General features: G+C 43.4%; 1 protein-coding gene and 1 long non-coding RNA gene across 5 annotated transcripts in view; one reads left to right on the top strand and one right to left on the bottom strand.

Moving 5' to 3' along the window:
- The window catches only part of ATG5 (autophagy related 5), a 76351-nt gene extending 76194 nt beyond the window's left edge, over positions 1–157 (bottom strand). For 2 of the 3 annotated variants that reach the window (XR_002436347.1, XM_021389579.1), the window contains exon 1: positions 23–157. The gene's annotated coding sequence lies outside the window, so the exon portion shown is untranslated. The remainder of the gene's footprint in view (positions 1–22) is intronic. The other variant, XM_021389580.1, reaches the window with a different exon arrangement.
- LOC110395343 lies at positions 144–15419 on the top strand. Of its 2 annotated transcripts, none has more exons than XR_002436348.1 (4): positions 144–232; positions 3188–3694; positions 7766–7911; positions 13807–15419. It is a non-coding gene; the product is annotated as an uncharacterized LOC110395343 (long non-coding RNA). The 2 variants fall into 2 exon arrangements; XR_002436349.1 differs by lacking the exon at positions 144–232 and adding an exon at positions 268–444.

Here is a 19701-nt window from a genome sequence, read left to right as displayed (position 1 = left end):
GACGAACCAGCACAACCATTACCTGAAGACACCCCTCACCGCCACCCCACGCTGGGAAAGCGGCGCCAGGCAGGAATTGAGCGCGGCTCCGCCCCCACCTTCCCGCGCATGCGCCACCCCCCGCCCAGCTTCAGCCCGGGAATCGCTTCCGCCCGACTCTGGGCGGAACCTCGTGGGTGGAGGCGGGGGCGGCCCGCGGAAATGGCGTCAAGAGGAGCGCGGGGAGTTCGAGGTGCGCGGGTGGGAGGGAGGGAGGGTGCTGGGGGTAGGCAGTCCTTGTGGTACGGGGCTGCAGCCAATAGATGGTGCTGTCGGAAATGAGCTGAGAAACGAAGCGCTACAGTTACTGCCGCCTTTGTGTGGGTTTTACCCAAGGACTGAAATGAGTCTTGCTAAATAGATTGTTTGGGCAGAACCTCTTGTCTGTTAAAGAGTGCTGCTGAGGTATGATTTTTATTTTCACTTTGGGGTCGGCCTTGTTTACTGTCCTGATTGATGATCTGATTGAGGGGATTGAGTGCACCCTCAGTAAATTTGCAGATGACACCGAGATGGGAGGAAGTGTCGAAGTGCCTGGGGGTAGCGAGGCCCTGCAGAGGGATCTGGACAGGCTGGATCGCTGGGCTGAGGCCAATTCTATGAGCTTCAACAAGACCAAGTGCCGGGTCCTGCACTTTGGTGACAATAACTCCACGCAATCCTACTGCCTTGGGGCAGAGTAGCTGGAAAGTTGCACAGAGGAAAAGAATCTCAGGATGTTAGTTGACTGCTGGCTGAGCATGAGCCAGCAGCGTGCCCGGGTGGCTCAGAAGGCCAGCGGCATCCTGGGTTGTATCAGAAATAGTGCAGCCAGCAGGGCACAGAGATTCTGTACTCAGCACTGGTGAGGCTACACCTCGAGTTCAGTTTTGGGCCCCTCAGTACAAGAAAGGCATCAATGCCCTGGAGCGTGTCCAGAGAAGGGCAACAAATCTGTGAAGGAACTGGAGCACAAGTCTTATGGGGAGCTGCTGAGGGAGCTGGGACTGTTTAGTCTGATGAGGAGGAGGCTCAGGGGAGACCTTATTGCTCTCTACAATTCCCTGAAAGGAGGTTGTGGTGAGGTGGGGGTCAGCCTCTTCTCCTGCATAACTAGTGATAAGACAAGAGGGAATGGCCTTAAGTTGCATCGGGGGGATTCAGGAGATTAGGAAAAATTTCTTCTCAGAAGCATGGTGAGGTATTAGCATAGACTGCCCAGGGAGTTGGTGGAGTCGCCGTCCCTGGAGGTGTTCAAGAAATGTGTGGATGTGGCACTGAGGGATGTGGTTAGTGGGCATGGTGGGGATGGGTGGACAGTTGGACTAGATGATCTAAGCGGTCTTTTCCATAAACAATAATTCTATTATTTTTATGGATGCATATATTACTGATTCACATGATTTGGGGAGTTTTAATGCCTTTTCCAGTAATCTGAAAGATTAGAGAAGACCAAAGAAAGGGTTTTGTTTGTACCAGTTTAAAAGAGCTCATCATGATGAGCTCAGCGCCTGTTTTTGATTAAACGAAAATATTCTGAATATGAGCCCTGTTAGAAATCATCAGAGATTTAAAAAAAAAAAAAAAAAAAAAAAACATTGTTTTTGTCAACACCCTCTAAGGAAAAAGTTTAGCCATGGTACTTCTGTAATTTGGGACATACTCAGTGAAAATTTCCCAATCTATTTCCCAAGGGTTCTTGCAAGTCCCAAGTCCAGGACATATTGATTCAAAACCACGTAAATTTAAGGTTTACCTGAAATAACTAAAATAAAGTTACCTGAAAACTGAAGTAATTTTGCATTCAGCATGGTTCACCCCGAAGTATAGGGAAGGATGGCGCGCAGTACGTGGCATGTTGCAAGGGTTTTATGCTCCCAAGTGGCACAGCATAGCTGCCTGGCATCAGCAGCAAGGGATTCTTCTGACATTCCCTTATGCTCCTAAATACAGGCAAATTACACATGCCCTGGGCATAGCCTTTGGGTAGCTCCTCTGAAAAAACACACTGGCACCAAGTAGACGAAAGGGCAGGAGATCCCCTGGAAGCATTATCCATGCACTCAGAACAACATAACCAACATGGATGGTGTGGAAACCACTGTCTTGTGGACCTGCCGGAACTTCTGGATGAGGAAGGCTGCTTTTATGGATATCTCCAATTGGATCTCAAAAAAAAAAATTATTATTATTTGTCCTGGTTATAAAATTTGTGAGAAATCTTTGCACATATGGGTTTCCCTACAAGAAATCCAGCAGAACTGCATATTTTTTCTTTGCCCTTTGCTTCTGTGTGTCTTCAAAGTTCTTCTATAGAAAAGGATTGTTTTAGTTGTGTTACAGGATTTGCCTGATCACTGCAGCTAACACCAGCTGATACTTAAAAGTAAATGTCCCAAAAGCATCCACTGTCCCAGGTGCTCCTGTTCATTTTTTTTCCCAGGCAGGAAGCCTGCCAGCACTGTTATTAGCAGTAGAACCAGCAGCGTGCACATACCGAGCATGTGGCCTATACTCCCTGCACTTATATCCTGAGACCATACTTAATGTCGACCGCTGCAGCTCTTGAAGCATACCATTGGCTGGCTGCACTGTGTAATCAGCATTCTGCTGATTATTTGTGGCACTTTCCAAACAAATTAAACATTTACTTTTGCATTATACCCTCATGTTGAATATGAGGAACATAGGCACGTGACTCAGGCATGTAGATTCCACTTCATAGGTTGAAAATTGAACGTCATCAGAGTGCTCAAGTCTTTTTCTGAATTTACATATAAGATACTAAGAAGGGAATAAAACCCAGTAAGTCCTAAAGTGTGATAACATGCTGCTTAGAGTATCTTGCTTTGTAAACTTCCTAGCAAGCTGCTGATGTAGTTACTAGACACAGATGCAGCAGGACACGTTGTACAATCTGTATGAGATTATGAAGACAATAGTTCCATAGGCAAATGCTGCTCCACTGTTGGGGAAATGAACCTGGTTGTAGACAAATGCATGAGATGTAGTGTAGCTACTGAATGAATAAAGTAAACCTGAAGTGAATGCCAACTTTGATATATTAATATGACTATAAATAATTAACATTAAAAGTAATTGCTGAGATGGAATATCAAAACAGATACAATAAAAAAGCCATCACCTCCTTTGTCTTATTATTTTTCAGATTACCTAATGTTTCACGTTTCATCATGATTCAGCAGAATGAACCAGTCTGAATTGGAAAGGGAGAGGTTCCCAGAGCTCAGCAAACATATTTCCAATTCCAGAGATCCTCAATCAGTACTCCCCCATTTTAAACTTCATAATCAGACAACACACAGTGAGTCATTGCCTAATGGCAGCTGAACCAAAACACCTGTTAGTGAATACGTATGGAATGTGAAGATGATTGTAAAGAACAAGATTATAATTAAAGATGCACTAATTCTAACAGAAACAAGAGAAATGGAGCAGATGCTATACATTTTTGTGGGTAGTTATGTTTTTGTGTAATGATAGTGGAGATTAATATCTGTAAACAGAATTACTATGTAATTTAGACTTTAAAGGTCCTCTCCTGACCTCCAGACCAACACCCTTTCTCAAAGCAGGGCTAGCTAGCCACGAAGATAGATCATGCTGGTGAAGACAACATCAGCGTTTGGTTACTGCAAAATTACATGGACAAAAGGTGAAAAAAATATTCCCATGCATATTTTGCTGTAGCTAGAATAACGATGCTCATTACTTTGATCACATGGAAAAATTTAATGTGGCTTTTACAGAACTGATATTTTATGGCACCTACATAAACACACAGTAAGGATTATTCCTATATACAACAAAGAGCTCTAGCAGGTTGATCAAAATTTCCTTTTATTCAGGCCTGTGTCTTCTTTGTATAAAATCACGACTCCATTAAATCAGTGGAAAAACTCCCAAAGATAGGTGAATTTTACTTACTCCAGTGATGCTTTATTAGGAACTAGTCAGCAATCATTATTATTTTTCGCTTCGTTTCTCTAACAGTTTTCACAGCAAGCAAAAAATATTTTGTTTTCATCTCCTAGCTATTGTCTTTTGATTATGCAAATGAAAACAGATTGTGACAATAATTAATGTACAGTTTTTAACATGCAACAGTGAGTAAGTCAAACAAAGCTCATAATGCTGCTATTTATATATAACTAAATAGCTCACTGTTGCCTAGTCACAGTGAAGAATTAATTTGATTAATTATGTGAGAAGCTGATTCACTCATCCAAGACCTTCTTGGAAATATTACAAGACAGAAGTACCATGTCTGATGACACATGATGTTCTTCAGATGCAATTTGAATTGATATATTTGTAGAAGACAAAATCACTCTGACCTGTATGTATTTCTTCTTTCATGCTCTTTTCACATACTAATAGTTTCCTTCTATGTGGGGTGAAAATATTCTAGATGTTTTTAAATAATTGAACTGTGCAGACAACTGTCCTCGTTTTACCTCACAGTAGTTATCTGTTTGAATTCACCTATTTCCCATTTTAATTCTAATTAAAGTCCATAAATCATGTTTCAGACTATAAAAGTAATCTTGCTAAAACAAGTAACTGGACATTAGAAACTTTTAGGTCTATGTCTGCTGCTTATTGTTTCACCTTGAACAACACGTCTTGGAGTTGCTACTTTGTAGTAGCCCCACTAAGGCATTTTGGTTTTAGTAAGGAGAGTGGAAATAAAATTTTCAGTGTTTGTACAATTTGTATGAATGGATATTCCATTCCTTATTAGCATAGAGCAGATCAGAAGCTTTCTTTTTCAATATATTAATAGTGCCAATAGCTATTTGTTCACTTAGCTATTGTTTTACCCTTCTGCTTGTTGCCTAAGTAGTACCTGTTCTGTCAAGTATGTCACTTATCAAGGGAAGTTCCTTGTACTCAAAAGGCACCAGAATGATGATTTCTGAGTATTTCCATTTTTTTCTGTTGGGGAAACTGAAACAAAGAAAGGCGAACGGCTTTGTCAGTACTATCCCAGTATGTAACAGGATTGGATCCATCAGTGTTTGATACATAAATACAGCCTTTCATGACCCGGGATCACCACCAGGATCAGCATCACCAGGTGCTGAATCACAGCATGTTCAGGAAGTAAAACAAAAATATAAGGAGGATAATATAATAATCCTGTGCTGTCTGGCTATTTGAACAGTCTTCACATTGCTTCTTTGGGCAGGAAGATGTTTGGTCTTTAATCTGAACTGAAACCTCCTGTTAATATTGTTACAGTGTCATCTTCTGAGACAAAGGCAACCTGGTCATAAGTACAACAAAGACACTAAGCACCCCTGTGTCATTTAGTACTCGAGAATTCCCAGAATTGAAGCTAAACTGCTGTTCATCAACAAGTAATATAAAGCTTATAGTCCTTCCAATAAGAATTTCATTCCTTTTCTTTGTTACATTGCACAAATTCAGGCATCTGATGATACTGTCATTCAGATATTCACTATAATCTAGTCTATTTGCTAATTTATGAAATGACATACTATTGCAATAAAGTATCCAGTACCCTAGGGGTTCATTAATAACACAGTGTGGCATAGGTACAGTAGGCCAGATATCATGCTGATACAAGTCACCATGGCTTCAAGAAAGTGATTTTCTATTCTCTGTCTCTCTATTCTAATGATGTGTGCCTATTATATCTGGACATAAATGTCTAGAACACTGTTTCTTTCTTAGCTTTCCAAAAAGAAATACTGCACTTTCATAGTGAAATACAGGATTTCTCCATCCAAACAAAATTGCTTTTATGGTGTGACTGGAAGTCCTTCAATGGTTTTACCCAGGGAAAGAATTTTTCTCAGTGTTTATATTTACTTTTGAGTGTGTGTGTGAATTTAAAATCAATACTGGGTGTGAGTTCTTCATTCTCTCTGTTGTATTGGCACAACATTTTTTTAATGAGCTTGTTGTTAAATCACTCTGATTTCTCAGGAAAAAAAAAGTAAGCATACAGTGCACATAAAAAAGGAGGATGGATGTTACTGTTTTCGGGGGAAAAAATCAAAATCCTGAAGTCTGTCAGATTCCATAGCAAGTGTAATTACCAGTGGCCTCACTGGTATTGACTGGAAGGAAAAAATCACTGTCCTTGACTTACTGGCTGCACCAGAACATGCTTGTCCTTCACTGCTGCCAGAGTGCACTTTGTGATCCACATTCAGCACCTCAACACCAAGACTCCTGCAGCCAGCCAGTCCCCAGCCAGCCTGTGTGGTTGTGTGGGGTTACTCTGTCTCAGGTGAAGGAGTTTGCACGTGCCTCTGTTGAACTCTGTGGATTTTCTGCTGACTCATTCCTCTCATTTGCTGGGATCCTTTTGAACAGCTTCCAATCCCCCCATCATTTCAACACCCTCTACCTTACTATCACACCAGTTCATATCGTCCATAAACACAGCAACTGTGTATTCCATCTGTTGCAGGGTCAATGACAAAAACATTAAATGGGACTGATCCTAGGACTGACACTGGAGAAATATCACTGGTAACAAGCTTTCAGTTAAAATTTGAGGTCTTAAAGACTACTCTCTGAGCTCAGCAGTACAGCCAGTTTTTCACCCATGCAGCACTCTACCCATCCAGTTCACATCTCCTTGGTTTGGCTCTCACTATACTGTGAAAGGCTATGTTGAAAGTCTTGCTTCAGATAAACTGTACCTGCAATTCTTTCATCCACAGAGACAGCCATTTCATCATAGAAGGCAATCAGGTCGGTCGGGGATGATCTGACCTTCATGAAATATTTGTTCGCTGATTCCAATCATCCTTCTGTCTTTCATGTACCCAGAATGGGGAGTACTTATTCGAGAACTGATCGGGCTTTAGTACCCCAGGTCTTCCTTCTCAGCTTTTTAAAATCAGATACAGCACTTGCCTTTTACAAGTAACTTCCCCCAGTGGCTACAGTCTTTCAAAGATGATAAAGAAGAGCCTCTCAAAGACCTCTGCTTTCTCAGCTTTGGTGGAAGTATCTCATGTGATCACCTGTCTGAAATTACATAAATTCTCTCTAACTTAATCTTCATGCATTGGGTAGCAGCTCATTCCTCCATTTGCTCCTAGGCACAGAGGCCTGGTCTTGCCATTTAAATGGAAGGAAGGCAAAGGAGGCATTTAGTACTTCATTTTTTTCCACAAGTTTGTCATTAGATCCTCTCTCACTACCTTGCCTGCGCTATTTAGTTGTGAACTTACAATTTTTTTCTTCTTTCTTTTGAGTATGCTTACCTGTAGAAGCCATTCTTGCTACTCTTCACATTTCTTGGTGGTTTTAACCCCAGCCCTAAGTGACTTTCCTAATCTGACTCTTGCATATCTAGGTGATGATGCTAGATTTCTGGATACTCTGTTCCTGCTTCTGCTTTCTTTGTACTTCCTTTCTGTGTCTGAGATCAGCTACAAGTTCCCTCTTCATCCAACTTGTCCTCCTGCTATATCTTTCCATCTTATTGGGCAATCATATGGACAATTTTCATACTTCAAAGAGGTTTTATTTGCAGATCAGCACTTGTCGGCTGATGTCCACTTTCCTGAAGTTCAGGTCTTTAATCTGCTACATACCTTCCTCGCTCAGCATCTTGAACTCAGCCTGTTTCTCCACTTCATTTTAGGCTTTGATCTCAAAACCATGCTGAACTTGCTTTAAAGCCTTTTTCAATAGCAAGACTTTGGGAAAGATGCTCTTGCCTCTCTTTCTCACATAGGTACCATCACCCCCCAGTAGTTCTCATTCTCAGAAGACGGTCATGGTCAAAGATGCCAAAGACCCTGCCTGTGACACCAGCCATTTGCCCAGGCTTTGATCTGCAGGATTCATCCTCCTCTGCTGCTGAAGCCACCTTCTTGACTGGTAAGATCAAAAACATCACCACCATGGGCCCTTTACCACTGCCCCTAGAGCACAGTAGTCAGCTGTGATCTCCTCAACGTCTCTTTTGGCAGCAGTGTTTGTGGCCAGATGGGTGAACAGCAATAGATATTAATCCAAAGACTTCATCAGTCTTTCTCTCGTGTCCCATATCTAGGCCCAAGACAAGCAGTCAGCCTCCTGAAACAGCGGGTGTGATCTGCAAGTGGGTGCTCAGGCCCCAAGGGAAGAGAGTTGTGGCCACTGTTACCCATCACTTCATCCTTATAGTGCTGGTTCAGCCAGTTTGGGATTTTTATTAGATACCCCTAGAATTTCCCATAAACTTCTTTAATTTTACCTATCCCTCATAACTTCCTATCCCACATAAATTTTACCATGTTTTTACCTATAATACCTAATCAACAAGTATTTTAAATAAGAATGATATTATTAGAGGTTTTGGAGGAATTTCACTGTTTGATTTCTTGTTGTTTACTGAGTGATTGTTATTTCTTTCCATTGGTCTATAACAGGTCTTTGTTGTTCCAAACTGTAACTATACAGTTTCCTTGATAACTTATTGGGAAGGGCATGGTTATACATTCTGAATAAATTTCAGCTTACTCATTCTCCTTCATCTACTTTTTTGTAGACTAGCTAGTAGATAACTTCCTAATTATTGTTTATTGACCGCAGAACTTCCCTGGCTTGCATTCTCACTATCACTCTCAGCACTTGCTTTAAATATTACGTCCTTATTCTCTGGGATCACAACTGATTATCATGGGAAAAGCAAATGCTGATGAACAGCTCTGCCACTTTATCCTTTTGTTCCCTGTGACTCGATAACTGGTTTGCTTTATCAGACTATTTCAACACATCTTCTTTTTTATAACTTTCAATGGTTTTGATAACTTTTAATGGGACAGTACAAGACGTAGATTGGTCTCAGAAAAGTACAGAGCTGATGGCTGATTCATTTCACACAGTTTCCATACAAATGGATGGACTTTCTAACATACAGGGAACAGTAGGAAGTGACTGATGAATGTAACTATGAAGAGAGAGTTTCAGTTTCCAAGTCATTCTCCTGTATTATCTGTGGACATATTGGAACAGTTATGCTTTTAATTACAACTGGTTATTTTAATATTTAATTGAAGATTCTTTAGCCCCTAATTAGGTTACAGAAGACTAGATAGCTCTTAAATTTCTCACACAGCACTCATATCCCATAACAATTTAATCAGCTATGCTTACTCTTGTCTTTAGAATTTTGGTTTTAGACTGTAAATTACTGAAGATAGAGACCTACCTTCCCGCATGCTTGTACATTTCCCAGCTCTTCTGTTAGATACCATAAATAATAATAAATAACTGGTAACTATGTGCTTAATTTCCAGGGCTGCTAATAAAATTTCTGTTAAGCAGTAAATTAACAGCTTGCTGGTATTATATTCCCAATGCATCGTTATTATGTTAATTTTTGTATTTTTTAACTGAATTCATTTATGCTGTTAGTATTATACTTTTAAATTACACGACTACAGGAAAACAGAGTGCTTTTTTTTTTTTTTTTAAATCATACTCCAGAGGAGCACAGAGTCCCTGAGTCACTGAGTGGCACATCACTGCCAGCCAGTCAATGGTATCCTGCCTTCTTGCGAAGCAGCATCTCCCATCTCCCATTCAGTTTCTAAGATGAGATAGAAAAATATAATTTAACATAACATAGAATGTTCACTCCTCTGAGTAACATCCACAGCGTTTGCTTCAGTCAAGTTACAGTGTTTTTTTTCTCATAGCTGTTTGTTTTACCTTTTCTTGTCATAGTTTCGGGAAGGAATGACTGCTTATTGAAAAACCTCAGATATTAAACAAATGTCATAGTGAATCAGTGTTGACATTAAAGGGGCTGGTACGAAAAACATAGCATACATGTAGTGTTTTACATATGTTAGTGTTCAGCCTGAGACTAGGGATGGATCCATCTCTATGTAAATTCTTTATGCAAACTGACAAGACCAGAGATCGAAATCTTTGAGTACAATGTGAGCTGAACAATGAAGAGAGAAAAAATAAGTCTGTTAAAGGGGAGCAGAAAAACACAACACTTGGATACTCAGAGCAAGATAGCAAGGTGAGATATATGTGTTGTCTTGGTTTTATACTTAACACCACACTTCAGTGAAATGTAGTTAAGTTAACAGAAAATTGCCTTGGATTGTCATTAACAAAATGAACAAAGGACTTAGAAGGTAACAGAATAAAAGCACTGAAAGAAATTCTTCATGTGGGATATTTTTTTCTGTGAACTAATTGGAGAAGGAATGAAAACTACTGCCACCTTTGTATTATCAAGAATTAATGTCCTACGCTGAGAATTCCTGAGTATTTCATAACTGAAATCAGTTTGACTATCTGCTTGGCTGCACATAGTTGGCATTAAAAATCAAGCAGAGTACTCTCACTGTTAGTATCATGATGGGGTTATTATGTGAAGATAGTGACTAATGCATAAATAGTGGACTTCTGCAGTAAAAAAAAAAAAAACACCACAACAAAATACACACACACACACAACAAAAACAAAAACACCAGGATGTCTGTGTTGGGAGGAATCGTTGACTCCCTCAAAGGTAGACAGGCCTTGCAAAGAGATCATGATAAATGAGAGGGCTGGGCAATCACCAACCACGGGAGGTTTAACAGAGCTAGTGCTGGATTCTGCACCTGAGATATGGCAGCCCTGCATATATGTACAGACTGGAGAATGAGAGGTTGGAGAGAAGCCCCGTGGAAGGGAATCTGGGGGTCTTGGTTGATAGCAAGTTGAACATGAGGCAGCAGCGTGCCCTGACTGTCCAAAGGGCCAACCGTACCCTGGGGACACCCGGCCCAGCACTGCCACTGGACAAGGGAAGGGGTCATCTGCTCTGCTCTGCGCTGTGCGGCCTCACCTCCAGCACTGGGTACAGGTTGGGTGCCACAGTACAAGAAGGACAAAAAACTACTAGAGAGCATCTAAAGGAGGGCTACGAGGATGATGAAGGGTCAGGAGGACAAGATGTGTGGGGAGCGGCTGAGGTCCCTGGGTTAGTTCAGCCCAGAGCTGAGGAGCTGAGGGGAGGCCTCGTGGCAGCTGCAGCTCCTCACAGGGAGCAGAGGGGCAGCGCTGAGCTCTGCTCTCTGTGACAGCGACAGGGCCCGAGGGAACGGCATGGAGCTGTGTCAGGGGACAGGCAGCTTGGGGACTGGGAGAAGATTCACCAGAGGGTGGTCAGATGCCAGCACAGGCTCCTCGGGGCAGTGAGCTCGGCCCCAACCTGCTGGAGTTCAAGAAGCATTTGGCAGTGTTTTCAGACATAGGGTATGATCTTGGGTGGTCAAGTGTGGAGCTAGGATTTGGACTCAATGATCCCTGTGGGTCCCTTCCAACTTGGGATATTTTGTGATTCTGTGAAACCCATGCAGGAATGAAAGATCACATGCTGCACCTCGGCCATGTTGTAGGACACCTTTCATGGGTAAAGGCTGAAGTTGTACAACCCCATGAACTACATATTGACTTATTTTTTCTCCTTCACTTAAGTTGTAGGATTTTAACGTGAAAGCCTCTTTAAATGCCCAGAGATTGATTGTGGGACTCTTATTTGAGAAGCTGAAGGAGGGCTATATGACATCTTCCATCTTTGTCAAAATACATGCAACTCAAAGGTTCAGATAAATTGTCTGCTTTTTACAGCACCAATAAGAATAAGAAAACATATTAATACTGAATTGAATAATGATTATGCTAATTTCTCATTACAAATTATACATGCTTTTATCTGTTGTGGACTGCACCATTTAAGAAATAAAACTCTTCTTTAGAATATCAATGAGTTTGGCAGAAGTGTCCTTAAACACTCGGACTGCAAATAATGTCCAAGCTTTGAGAAGAATGAATAACACAGGTGCAGTCTTGAACCTAAGGGTCACAAGAGTTTTGGGCTTGATCTAATTAATAACTAGCACCTAAGAGGTGGGCACTGCACACTTTCAACAGAGACAGCAGCTTACAGATGGAGTTTAATGCCAAAGATACCTTGAAAGGAGATTGAAACCAACCAACACACAAACCTAAAGGACTATGTTTAGTCATGCAGACTGCACAGGTAAAAAGAAATTCAGAGCATGAGGTTGTGTAAATTCACCCCACTCCAAAAATGCTCTCAGAGTTTGAGGTGTCTCTATCAGCTACAGCTCCAGGGCCTGTGTGCTCCCCTGTGTGCCCCTCCAGGCAAGGGCTAACAGACAGACTGGGGTAAATCATGGAAGCTGGAACAGCAAAAACATCGACTACCTGAATAGTCTCCTTTCAGCTTGACGGATGTTTTGCTCCACCTACCAGAACATAAGGCAATTCCAGAAACACTTGTTAGCTCTCAAACTTATTTTTTGGTTGAATCTGAAACTGCTGGGTGTTGCTTACAGGTTGCCTAGTTCTAGTCGCATTTGATTTCTGCTTACTCTTTTTCCAAAGCCCTTTCCTGTAACATGGACTCACTAACCTTCATGGATTTTGTCCTGCTGTTTGTTTTAAGAGTCTCTTGGCTTCTCTAACTTCCTACCTACTCCTGTAGCTGCAGTTCTGGCTGGTATGTCCCTGAGCTAATTTGGTTAGCCTAGCTTAGCTTTGGCTTTCCCTGGTCATAACATTTAGTTGCGTTTTCCAGCTTTGGTTCCAGGCAGTCTTTAAACAACAGAAATGATCACTCACATCTCATCCACCATGTCTTATAATTTACTAAGATTACGTAACTATGCCTTTTCTTTCAAGTTATGGAGTGGGACTCACTCTTTCTCTTTTCAAATGTAGCCAGGGAACCTGTAGTCATGTTGGGCAGGAAAGAAAACATGAGTGCTAATATGACTGTGAGGCAGAACTGTGGTATGAATGTGAGAAATCCTACCTTGTAGGTAGGATATTCCTGAATTAAGGCCACTATTTCTGCCACTATTTCTCTGTCATACCTTGAAAAGCTACTGACTCTTGGAAAAAAATGGAAGCTGACTTGACATTTTGTACAGAGCCTGGTATTGCTATGTCTGTTAAATATGTCAACCACAGGGAGTCCCTGCGGAGATTTAGGCCAAATAAACCTAATTCTTAGCTCTGTCAGACTTAGGCAAGAAGTAGCCACTAAACTCTCAGTCTTGTCAAGAATGAGGCAGATCTGGGCATGGGAAGAGGTGAGTCCCTAAGCACCTGGCGCACTTTCAAGGCAAACAGGGAGGCACTTCTGGAATTTAGGTGCCCTTAGGGCTAGTTGTCAAATGAATGTGGGATTCCAGGACCATAGTTTGGATCTTGCGTGTTTTATGTGGGACAGTCAGGATTCTGGCTCCTGTGTGCATTATTGCTTTTTCATCTGTAGCTCCAAAGTATGGGAATTCAAACACACTCTTTGTATATTCTGACAGTGAGTCACTTCAACCTCAAATGTTGGCTTTTGGGTACTATTTCTGGAGGAATTTTCAAGTGTCTGTTTTACTGGAAGATAAGTTAACTTTTGACAAAGCTGATGATAGTGTGTTCCTATTAGTATCTACATATACAGTATGATAAATATATACTTTCAAAAAAGAAGTTATTTTCCTATAATTTGATTATGAGATTTAGATTTTTTTAACATATATTGTGTCATATATTGGACCAGTTCCGTATTAGAACAATGTTTCTGCTTTGAAATAATTAAAAGGGAAGAAGAATGATTTGAGTAAATAGTGCTATATTAAGTTGTGTTTTATTTTGATCTGTAACAGCTTTGCAGATTTTGAGTCTCTATTGGCCTGATTCACATTCCAAAATTATCATCCTCCTGTTTGTTTTTTTGTATGTCTTGTATACAGTGTGCTGTCAAGCTAGGTGGATATTGAATATGATGAAGTCTAATCCAGATATCCAATCATCTTCTTTTTCACCATGCTGGAATGAAACCAAACAGGAGAAGGCTTTCTTGCATAATATCTTTCTATGATAGGAATTACTACGAACTGTTGCAAAACCGAGTTGCTTCAGATAAAGGGTGGACTGACTTGTTCTGTCACATATGTCAGGACTGCTAACATAAACATGATCATCATTTGAAGTTTCCTAAATGACTGGGTAATTCTAATGAGTTTCTATCTTGACTAATGGTCTTTAGAATGCCTTTCCTAAAAAACAAAAAGGTCCAAATCTTCTGAATGAGCTTAGAAACAAGGACTAGAAGTACCACCCCTCCATAAATCTGTTTGGACTGATTTCACATGTTGTTCTGATAATGTCATGTCTAACATTCAGATGTAATTTTGACTAAACTCTAAACAAGAATCAACAAAATATCCTTCATCCACTTTTGTGTATTAGTATATTATAATTTATGTTAGCACTGAAGCATAAATGCTGGATACCTTAAAACTGATGTTGTATTTGTCACTCCAGAGAGATGGTTAACCCTGCAAATTTTTTAGCATGTGAACATACTCTGTGATTCTAATGTTGATCCTAAACCTGCTGAGACAATCTGAAAGTATTTTATAAGATGTCTGCCTTATATTCCTCTTTTTCTCTGCTCTGTGAGAACCTGTATGTTCTAAGTCCATACACATCTTTTTGTTGTGGAATGAAGAAGCTCAAGCCTGCTGAAGTCTGCTCAACCATTTGGTGAGCTGAGAACTGAGGGTCAACAATTGCTGCCCATCATCATAAGGTGGACACTACTAACTCCACAGGTGAGGATAGGGCCACTCAAGGGTGGCTGGTTCATCATAACATACCCATCTGCATCGTAACATACCATCTTAGTGGGTGTAGTGGCAGAGCGGAGAAACTGGGGCTGCAAGTGGTCCAGACTTCTTTCTCCCTAGTGCTGCTAGCTGAAATGGCCCACCAGCACCAGTGTATTTGCCTTCACTCAGGAAGAAGGGCTTCTGCTTTGTTCCAAGGTTTTCACTAAGGACAGCACATTACCTATCATCAGGTCTCCCTCCTTGGAGATATTTAATGCCCAGCTGGACATGGTCCTGAACAACCTGCTCTAGCTGACCCTGCTTGAGTGGGCGGCTGGATGAGGCAGCATCCAGAGGTCCCTTCCCACCTCAACCATTCCATGATTCTGCTTATAGAAATTGCTTCACTAAAACTGACAGTATTTCTTGATGTGCTTCCTGAGGGCACAACCGCCCACCTTTCTGGTTCTCCCCAATTTTGTCATGGCACATTACATAGTACTCATCAACTATTTTAATTTGGGGAAAAATCACTTTCTTCATAGATTAGTTAACCACTAGTCAAGTAAATTATACACAACTTAGAGGAATAAATGAACTTACTCCCAAAACAAGTGTATATATTGCTTAGGATTAAACAGTAGTGTAAGAAGGGGTGTACTGCTCAGTTAAACTCTTTCTGTATTTTTTCTTCCTCTGCCTTGTTCATGTCTTTGTCTTCCTACCATAAAAAAAATCAGCATTAAATTATGTCCATCTTTATGTATGTAGTGTGTTTGTCATTTATCAGCCGATTATGGCCATTTCCAAACAGTGAATGTAAAGTTTTTCCAGCACACAGACTTTTAGCATTTTCATTAGCTCACGCTTACATTTTTGACAGACATTATAATCTCAATGTCACAGCAGCAGCAAGCAAAGTTAGAACAAACAAGACACTGCCAAAATGTTAGTGCCCCTCTGTGTTGTGCACAAATATATGCTAGTTCGTTATGATTTAGGAAAGAAAGCATCATCCAGTGTGAAACAGCAGCTATTAGAGAGCATCCAGAGGAGAGCTGTGAAGACATATGGGGAGCGGCTGAGCGCCCTGGGTTTGCTCAGCCCAGAGCTGAGGAGCTGAGGGGAGGCTCACGGCGGCTGCAGCTCCACACAGGGAGCAGAGGGGCAGCGCCGAGCTCTGCTCTCTGTGACAGTGACAGGGCCCGAGGGAACGGCACGGAGCTGTCAGGGGAGGGGCAGGTGGGGGTTAGGAAGAGGTTCTTCACCAGAGGGTGGTGGGCATGGAACAGGCTGCCCAGGGCAGTGGGCATGACCCCGAGTGCCGGAGTTCAGGGAGCGCTGGGACAGCGCTCTCAGACATAGGGTTTGATTTTGGGTGGTGCTGTGTGGAGCCCGGGGTTGGACTCGGTGATTTTTGTGGGTCCTTCCAACTTGGGATTTCTGTGATTCTGTGAAACTCACCTACCCTTTCCCGCCACCAAAGGGCTCGATTTTCACTTCTCGGCATAACGAATAACGAAGAGCCGGCAGGGTGGCAGAAGCCAAGTTCTCCCCAGGGAGATGGATAAGCAGCTCGCTAATTAACGCGGCGGGCGCTGGTGCACAAAGCAGCGCTGCAGGGCCAGGAGAGCCCTCGGTCCCGCGCAGCCCCCTCGGCGGGGGCCGGTGGCCGTGGGTCCGGGCCCCGCCGCGGCTCCGCGAGTGGCGGGCCCCCACGGCGCTGCCTTTTCCCGCCAGTGGCCCAAGAGCCCGGCTCGCCCCCGAGGGCAGTCGGAGCGCAACAACAAGATAATGGCCCCTAATATGCACCCTGGGCACGGATCGCACGCCAGCCGCTCCCTTCCTGTGCCACCGGCAGGGAGCCTGCCGCGGCGCGGCTCCGTCGGCGGGGAGGGACCGAGGCGGCCGTCGGTGGGCAGGGACGGCGAGAGGCGATCGCCTTAATAACGCATACACCGCGGCGGGCGGCAACCACCGGCGCCCCGTCCATGCCCGCGGAGAGACCGCCGCCAGCGCAGCGCTGCCCTCGGTGCCGCCCCGGCTCCGGCCGCCGGCGGGCGGGCACCCCAGCGCAGCCCCTCGCCTCCCGCCGCCGCGGCGCGGAGCTCGGTATGGCGCGGCGCGGCCGCTTCCAGCGCCTCTTCGGCCGCAGCGAGTCGGAGGACTCGGAGCCCGAGGGGGCGGCCGCCTCCCCCCGCCGCCGCACCCCCGCCGCCGCGCCCAAGCGGCGCTCCGCGTTCCCCCAGTGGCGCCCGAAGAAGAAGGAGCCGCAGCCGCCCGCCTGCGGCACGCCGCCCGCCGCCCCCCTCGGCCTCCCGGAGCCGCCGCCGTTGAGGTAAGAGCGGGCGGGAGGGCGCTGCCGGGTGGTAGCCAGCCGCTGCCGGGCAGCCGAGCCCCCCGACGGGAAGGTGGTTCCCAGGGGAGCACGGTGAGCTCACGGCACGGAGTTCGTGCTGGTCCGAGCTGGGCAAGGCGATGTGCTCGCTGTGCGTTAAGCGGCCGCGTTGTTAGGTGACTGAGCTCTCAGGTGTTTGGCTCAGGCTGAGAAAACTGAGCTCTGTGGGTGGCTCTGTGTGGTTTTTAAAATATGTATGTAGTAGTTACACTGAAAACACCAGTATTTGCCTAAAAGTGGACATCGCACAGGTGGGCATTCTTGACCGAAGTATGGTCTAATGATGATTGTGTTTGGTATTGAAATGTAATACTGAAAACTTTAAATACCAAAATATTTCATGAAAGAAAACAAACAAACAAACAAACGAGTTTATCTTTGCATTTGTGTAGGAAAAGTACTATGAAATCTGATTTACAGAGCTACTAATCCAGGAAGTCCTGGCTCTTACCATGCTGCTGGGTAGCTGAGCGCAGTGCACTGTTGCAGGTGACCTCAACCAGGAACAGGTCCCTCTTCCACCTCCCCAAAGACAGATAAAGTGAATCCCGGCACTCTGTCACCAGCAGAGCATCACAGCTCAGCTGGAGGGGAAGCCACACAGGCTCTGTGCTCAGACTCAGGCTGCGCAGGACCGTGCCCAGTGGGGCTTTGAAACCTTCAAAGAGAAGAGAGCAGCCTCTCTAGACAAGCTGCATTGCTGCTTACATAAGGGGAAGTTTCTCTTGGTACAAAGCTGGAACATCACTTCTCTCCGTTTTTGGCCTCTCCTCTGGCTGTGCTCCACTGAGGAGCCTCCTGGCCCTTCTTGGAGACCTTCGCCTGGGTGCTGGCAGGTGCTGCTGGACCAAGGTTGCCTCTCCGTGAGCTGCAGCAGGCCCTGCTTCATAGCCTCTCCTCCCAGGGTAAGTGCTCCAGGCCCCCAGCACCTTGAGGCCTCAAATGCGCCCTGGTCAGCATCTACTTTATATTGAGGGGGCCCAGAACTGGTGTTGAGTAGTGGTCAGGTGTATGGTGAGGAAAAAGGAAGAGGTCTTTCACTGAGGTACCAGTTCCTCGGCCTCACAGATAGCTTGCTAGCTCTGCAGTGCCAAACCAGAACAGCAGTGCTTCACAGGAGTTCGGATTCTGTTGTTACACCTGAAAAAATGGGAGGATGTTTTTGCTACATAATGTTGTTATCATGGTCTGTGGTTAAAATGCAAGTGGAATCTCCTAACTGTAAGGCTTCGGAAATAATGGGTTTGTAACTCTCATTATGAAATACTGTTCTTTGCTTTCCGATCAGGGAGCCAGTCCTACTATTGACAACAGGTTGGGCTTGTACTTGAGCTCATGGATATACATGTTTGTGTTAACACTGTTAACTGCACTTGGTCATTTTTGGAGAGTACAGGCTGCTCTGTTTGTGTAGCTTTCTGCCATCCTCACTTTTTTTTTTTACAAATGGAAGGAGCAGAGACTTTAATGCACAGCCCAAAATACTCAATGCATTTTTTTTTTCATGTTGAAGATTATGGTGGCATTTCTGAAATGAGACATTGTTCAAAGTATTTTGTTTTTATTGCATGAATGGTAGGCTGTAATGTGTGATTGGAAAAATGCTATGTAGACCAAATAGAAGATTTCTAACTGATAATTTTGAAAAATTGAGGTGCTTAGTAGATATGAGGGAGATATAGTTTGGTGCATAACTAGCATGAAAGATGCCTGTTTGAAGACACTTATTTAAATGATGCTCCAATTTAAAAAATATCTGACGAGCTGCTTTGCTATTCTTATGTTATTTTTTTTAGGTAGCCAATACTTTTCTTTGCTGTTAGGTTACTTATCTTGAAGAGCAGTAGTCAATATGTCATAAAATGTCTTAACAAAAAAAAAAATCAAGCAAGCAGCTGAGCTCCTTTAAACTTGAGACTGCGAGTGTGAATTCTTATGCCTCGACGGAGTTTGTGTTACACTACTTATGTTCTTGAGTGTCTCCAGATGAACTCCCCTGGTCTCTTTTTCCAGCAAAAACTCCTAGAGTCTATTTGCCAGAGGCAGTAGTTACAAACTGGAGCCTCTGAACAGCAGAAGCTTAACTGGAAGAGAAGAATGGGAAAGAATGACAGTTGCCACCATGCCTTAGAAAACTGCTCCATTTAAATAAACCTAATTTTACTTGGTCCCTTGAAAGTCGTGAAGATTGTGACTTCCAAACATCGGACAGACTACAGAGCTGACATGTTTTGGACATCGAATGATCTCCACCCAAGGGCAGCTTTAAAAATGAAGACGATGACTTTAGTTTGAACTTTGGAGCAGGAAGTTGGGTACAGGAGGACAAAGAAGACTGTCTGTCTTTGGGGTGTGATTGTTTAGCGTGGTGCTACATTGTGATTCTGGAGCCTTTGGTATTTGATGGTCAAGACCAGACTCGTTATTTCAGTCCAGCTATGAACTGGCTAACGCATAAATCACAATAGTAAGGTTCTTGCCCAAAACATGTCAGCATCAAAACATTTTTGCAGCTTATTACTTCCTAAGTTTCAAGAAGCACAGGTAATCTCAACATTGATATTGAGACTGCTTGGACTGCTACCAGCAGCAACAGCCCATCTTACTTTTACTGCGTTCCTCTCTCCTGATGAAAT

The sequence above is a fragment of the Numida meleagris genome, chromosome 3 (assembly GCF_002078875.1).
Source record: "Numida meleagris isolate 19003 breed g44 Domestic line chromosome 3, NumMel1.0, whole genome shotgun sequence".
NCBI classification, from domain to species: Eukaryota; Metazoa; Chordata; class Aves; order Galliformes; family Numididae; genus Numida; species Numida meleagris.
This window is presented reverse-complemented; position numbering and strand designations above follow the sequence as displayed.